A 6000-nucleotide genomic window follows, 5' to 3' on the forward strand; every position below is an offset into this window, starting at 1 on the left:
CTCTCCCTGCCTCTCATTACGTGCCTCCTCTGTGGCACCACAATGTAACAAAACTAATGTAAATTGTTCATCACTCTCACTATTCTTTAAACTCCTTGAAGTTAGGAGCTATACATTTTCTGATTTGGTATACTGAGCACCTAGCACAATAATCAAAGGCTGCTGTAAACTTAAAGTATGAATAACTATTAAGATCCATTCCTAGGGTCTAAAATACTATGGCTTATTTTTCCTACTTGATGGCAAAAGGGGAAACTATACGTTAAGCTATATTTTGCTTTATTTTTTTAAATTACAATGCAGTCTTATTAGTAAATAACATCAAATAATCTTTTTTTAAACATCTAGGTTATTAACTAAGAGTATAAATTTAGTTTATTATTCAATGGAAGCTCATGATCAGCTCTATCTTATCTACATTAGTAAAGTGAAACATTACAGCAATAGACATTTTGTAAGAAGTCTTAAAAGCAGATTTTTTTAACTGGAAAATTCCAACTACCTCATTTTACAAATGAGGAAATGAACTGAGAAGTCAAGATATTTATGCAAAGTCACCAACTAATTAGTGGGCAAGTTGGGTAACATCCATATTCCCTTAATGTTGATGCTTTCAGCTACGATATAACCTTATTTCCATTTCAACCTCATAGGCAAACCAGGCAACAGGATTCATACCACCCTTCTCTTTTTTCCTACCCTCAATCTAGTGAGTACATGGGTCCTTAATACTTGCTACATTTAACTGATTCCTTTAAGATCCGGCCCCTGCCTGAACACAACCTCCTTCTCCCCATCATAAACATTTAGTGAGTACCTACACTGCTGAGTATTAAATACACCTAAGTCATTCCATTGGGAAGAGGAGGAAATGGGGAGACACACATGAGTAAGAAGAACACAGTCCCTTCCTTCCAAGTGCTCCACAAGATTAGTCACAATTTGGTATAGTACTCTTATTATTATCTGTTTAAAATTGTGATTATATAAATACTTAGTACAAGGATAATCTAATTACTTTCCATTATTAAAACATATCTCATTCCTCCCACCAGAAGATAAGCTCTATGAGGGCAAGGATTTTTGTCCCTTTGGTTCACTGATGTGCTCTGAGTGCCTAAAACAGTACCTGACGTAAAGGGCACTTCATAAATCTTTGTTGAGTGAATGAATGCTATAGAAACACTCGTAAGTAGCAGGATCCAAGTAATGTTTCCAACAACAGTGTGACAGAATATGTAAACCTTTCCTTGTCCTAATGCTCGAGGCTAATATCCAATTGTTTATTTGATTGGCGAGTTACTTGGGCCTTGTATTACAGGGAACTAAAAATAGTTCAGAGATGGATAATTATACTGTTTAACATCATGTCCTACCCAACTGCACCAAACCCTAGAAAATCTTCTAAGAAAGGAAACCTACAGGTCCTTCTATTACTTAGACTTGAGCCCTTTTTCCATTATAAAGGGTCTCCTTTATTTCTTATAACAGGTCAGAATTGGTATTATCATCATCATTTTACAGAATGAGGTAACTGAAGCCAGAGAATGGGTGGCACAGGGATTCATTCACAGAATCTCTATTCTTCATACCACACCATGGTCCTCTTATCCTCTGAGGTTCTTCTCCCACGATCTCGGCTATAAGTAGAATACAATCTCTCTAGGTCCCCTCTTCCCTGCTGCCCCCATAAGAAGCACACAGGCTCTCTGATTTTAAAGGTTTTGCTACTAATCAATTCAGGGTAACAAAGAGAGGATGACAAAAATAACAAATTTGGAGTTGTTACAACAATTCAACATTCAACGTGTGTATAAAGGCCTGGCACTATATAAAAAATCACAGCATCTTTCCAAATTCTCAGTGAGCCTCCAATTTACTGGCTCTCTTTTGAAATAATAAATAGAAATCTAAATAAATAGGTTTCCAAAATTTTCCCTCCCCACTACTTTCCCTCCTGTCTTCCCAAGACATAAAATATGTTACGGGGAAAAAAGTGGGTACATCTCTATCAAGTGACAAATTTCCATTTCTGAGGACCTTCAGGAGTCACATTACTCCTGTGAAACTTTAACCACAGGGGTATGACTGCATTAGACCACTTCCTCACAATGTGGGCAACTAGTCTCTTCTCTTTTCATAGAATACACACAGCTCCCAGTTCCCACTTCCAAAAGTCCAAACAACAACTCAGCTCCAAAACTCAGATCTGTATCATAAATCCTCCTCCTAAATCCCCTTCCATCAAAACCTGTTCTTCATCATAATACCCTTACTTTTTTTAACAGGATCACTATCCTCCCAAAAGTTTGCCTCAGGCCCATTCTCAGGTCAGTTCCCAATGCCAATGTCAACATTTCTTAAATCTATACCCTTCACTACAATCCCACCATCGTCACTGTAATTAAACTCCATGGTATCCCTTCAGACCTTCAAGCTTCCACTCCTTCACTGGACTTCTGTTCCAGCCTAATATCCATAAAAAGGAGCTCTTTTCAACTAAGAATCATGTACAAAAATCCTTAGACTAGTATTTAAGGATCTCCATAATCTGTATCCATCTATCCTTACCAGCCTGTTCCTTAAACATACAACCTTTGCAAACATTCTCTGCTTTCATACCTGTATACCTTTGCTTGGGCAATGTCCTTATGTGGAACAATCTTTCTCCTCCCATCCTCCTCCAACTGCTAACAATCTTTCAAATGGCCACATCCTCAGTGAAAGGAAAAAGGCTGAGACATATCATTTACTGAACACACATTGTGTCTAGTGCTTTACAAATTATCCTACTCCCCACAAAAATACTATATTTTTGAGGAAGGAGTTGAGGAAACTGAGGGCCAAAGGAGCTTACCCAAGGTCATCCAAACCAGCAAGTAAAGAATCCAAAATAACCCAATAGCATTCTGTATTTTTTTTAATAAAACATGACTACAGACAGACAGGCTTTCTAGTCAGGATGCCTAGGTTCAAACTCCAGTGACTCCACTAACAACCTGTGCAAACTCAGCAAACTGTGTATTTGTGATGCCTTTGCCTCCCCACCTATAAAAAGGGGATAACTGTACTATCTACCACTAATGGTGAGAATTACATGAGAGAATATAAAGCGCTTAGAATTGCCCTGGGCTCACCATAAATAATCAATGCTAGTATTATTACTGTTGTTGTTGTTATTTATATGCTATGATATATAAATTCTGACAATACCAATCATATATTCTCATTGTTTCCAAGTTAACTTTTGCATAATGTAAAAGCTTTGTAAAAGCTTAATACTATTTTTTGATATACGCTCAATAAATATTTGCAGAATACATGAATTTTTAAACAATGACTAACCACCAGGCTTTATTAAAAGAAATTCACTTGTCTGTTAATTCTGTTTCCTCTTTTGAGAAAACTAAAATGCTTACCAACTTTCTTCCCTTTTTTATGTCATGTGAAACTACCATATGTAATGCCATATGGTAGTAATATGTCAAATGGTGCAAAAGACTATTTTGATTCAAACTCATTTTGTCTTCTGCTAAACATTATTAATTCCCAGATTTTAAAATGTCCAAAATCATACTTTTTATTTAAACGCCAACCATTTTTAGGTCATAACAACGTGGAGTAAGTATACCGTGATATGTGATCAAGCCATTTCATTTCCTACATCTTCATGGCAAGAACTATAAAACACAAAATGCCTTCCTATCCAACTAACTCGAAGACATAAACCTATCATACCCTTAGTCCTGCCCTTGCTTTGCTAAAATTAGTGCCTGAAAAACTTCTGATAAATCTATATTACTCTGGGATGCAGAAAAACATCAAAGGAAGGGAGTTGAACACTAGTAACAGTTTAGGCCCCTCCAAAATGCTTGAGAGAAAGAAGGGAGCTTTAAACAAGGATAGATGAGAACTAATTCCAAATCCTCCAGTATTAAACCTTGCAAACCAAAATTTTGTCCATGTTTTACTATTACACATGGAGACATCAAGCTGGCTGGCTTCAAGCAAAGAAAGAGGTAAAAAAATATATTAATAAAACAATTATCAGCCCTAACACAAAGAGAAATAACTAGGCTTCTGTCCAACCTTTTCAAAAAAAAAAAACACTTTTGAGGCTTAACTAATTTAATTAATTCTCACAATTCTTCCCTTATTTACAGGTGTTAAGAATTATTAAGTGGCAGAGCTGAAGGCTGAACCCAGTCTGACTCCCAAATTTGGCATCCAGGGTTTTGCCATAATCCACAATAATATAGTATGCATTTACATCTTCTTCTTCTTCACACACATATATTTAAAAAAAAACCAAAAAACTGAAACAAAAGCTTCATGAAATATTTACTCTTACTCCCTAGGATATCCTTGCATATTTTTTCTCTCTTTCTTTGTTTCTTTCTTTCTAATGTTAACGTCAATGCACTAAATTGCACAATCTATTACGAAGCCGCCATGGGCCCTCCACTACAACACTGCAGGCACAGTTCTTACCTCCTGTTTAAAGTTACTGCTACCACAGTCAAGTTTTGCTACTCAGAAGTGGAGCTCATCTCCTCGAGCCATTAAAAATTGTCCTTAAACAGAGTAAACCGTTGCAAGCCCTCCCTTCAATCTTGATCTGTTCCCCTATCAGAACTCTTCAGAGGCACACCCGTCTTACTTATCTATATTGTATCAAAAACTGCAGACCTCCTTGGAGAACAACAGATCATTGTGGACAGGAATGCATTCGTTTTCGCTGTTCCTGCTGCACCACCCACCACAGTTAACAGGCAGGGGCTCTGGGGCCACAACAGGGGACCTGAGCAGCTGCCCACGGTGCTGAAACCGAGGATGAAACGACAGTTCTGGAAATTTACTCTTGCCAGATTAGGACAAAATAGAGGAAATTACGAAAAGCTGGCAGAGAACACTCAGCGGCTGCCACAAAGTTGCGTGAGAGCTTCTGGGATGCGTGGCTCCGGGGTCTGCCCACTCCCTGCCTGGGACAGAGTTCTTCATCAGCGCGTGCACTCAATCAGCGTGCTGGCAGGGCTGCTGACTTGGAAGAGGGCAGCGACGTGGAATCCGGCCCTAGCAGAGTCACGTCCCACCTTCAGATCTGAGCTTCCAGGGGGGGAGGGGGGAGGCTAGAAAGAAAGGAGGTGGCTGCTCTCTTTTTTTCAGAGACTAAAGAGTCCCCGCAACTACAGTCTAGCGATTTCGCCCGGGGACTATGCAGCAAGCGCTGGACCAGGAGAAGCCTTCCGGACATCTCAGGAGGGGAAGGTGAGAACAAAACGGATAACCAACAACTGAGCTACACACTAACTCACCGGACAGGATGCGGGGGCACTCGGTCCTCCGAGGGCAGGACTTTTACTTTCTTTTTGCAAAAAGCCTCACTTCCTCGGCGCCCAGCCCGGGGAGGAGCAGCCAGGGCGCCAGCGGCGGGGCCGCTCGGAGCCGCAGGGCGGCCAGGGGGTGTGTTCTGCGGGCCAGGCCCGCGGGGACAGCCCGCCCGTCCGCGGCGAGGCCGGAGCGGCTCTTACCTGGAAGCCTGGCCGCGCCGCACAAACAGGCTCGGCGGCCGCGTCGCTGCGGGAGAAGTCCCTAGCCCGACTTCATGACTGCGCCTCCGCACCCACCCCGCAGCCGGAGTCGGAGCGCGGACAACAACACCGCGGCCGGGCGGAAGTCCCGCCCCGCGCGCCTCATTGGCCCGCGCCCGGAGGCCGAGGAAAGCCATTGGGCCAGAGAGCTGCTCTCCACGGCTCCCTCCCACTCCCACGCCGCTCTGGCTGCTCGCCCCGGCGCCGCGCGGAGAGGTACCCGGTGCGCGGAGTCGCGCTCTCGGCCCGGTGACCGGGCTTCCCGGGCAGGGCGGCGCAGGGTGGGGCGGCTTCTGGAGCGCGGCTGCAGGATCCGCTTTGGCGGGGAGGGCTTAGGCTGGCCGAGGGGGTTGGCTGTGGGCGCTGCTGCGCCCGGAGTGGAGGCAGTGAGGTCAGGGGGCGGGACCGA

The 6000-nt window shown here is 42.9% G+C and overlaps 1 protein-coding gene across 2 annotated transcripts in view; it reads right to left on the bottom strand.

Annotated features, from left to right (window-relative positions):
- RNF13 (ring finger protein 13) overlaps positions 1-5672 on the bottom strand; it is a 147163-nt gene extending 141491 nt beyond the window's left edge. Inside the window, exon 1 of one of the 2 annotated variants that reach the window (XM_058551073.1) lies at positions 5532-5672. The gene's annotated coding sequence lies outside the window, so the exon portion shown is untranslated. Of the gene's footprint in view, positions 1-5315; positions 5413-5531 lie in introns of those variants that run through there. The other variant, XM_058551079.1, reaches the window with a different exon arrangement.
- Between the last annotated feature and the right edge of the window lie 328 nt (positions 5673-6000).

The sequence above is a fragment of the Diceros bicornis genome, chromosome 2, assembly GCF_020826845.1.
Source record: "Diceros bicornis minor isolate mBicDic1 chromosome 2, mDicBic1.mat.cur, whole genome shotgun sequence".
Lineage (NCBI taxonomy): Eukaryota > Metazoa > Chordata > Mammalia > Perissodactyla > Rhinocerotidae > Diceros > Diceros bicornis.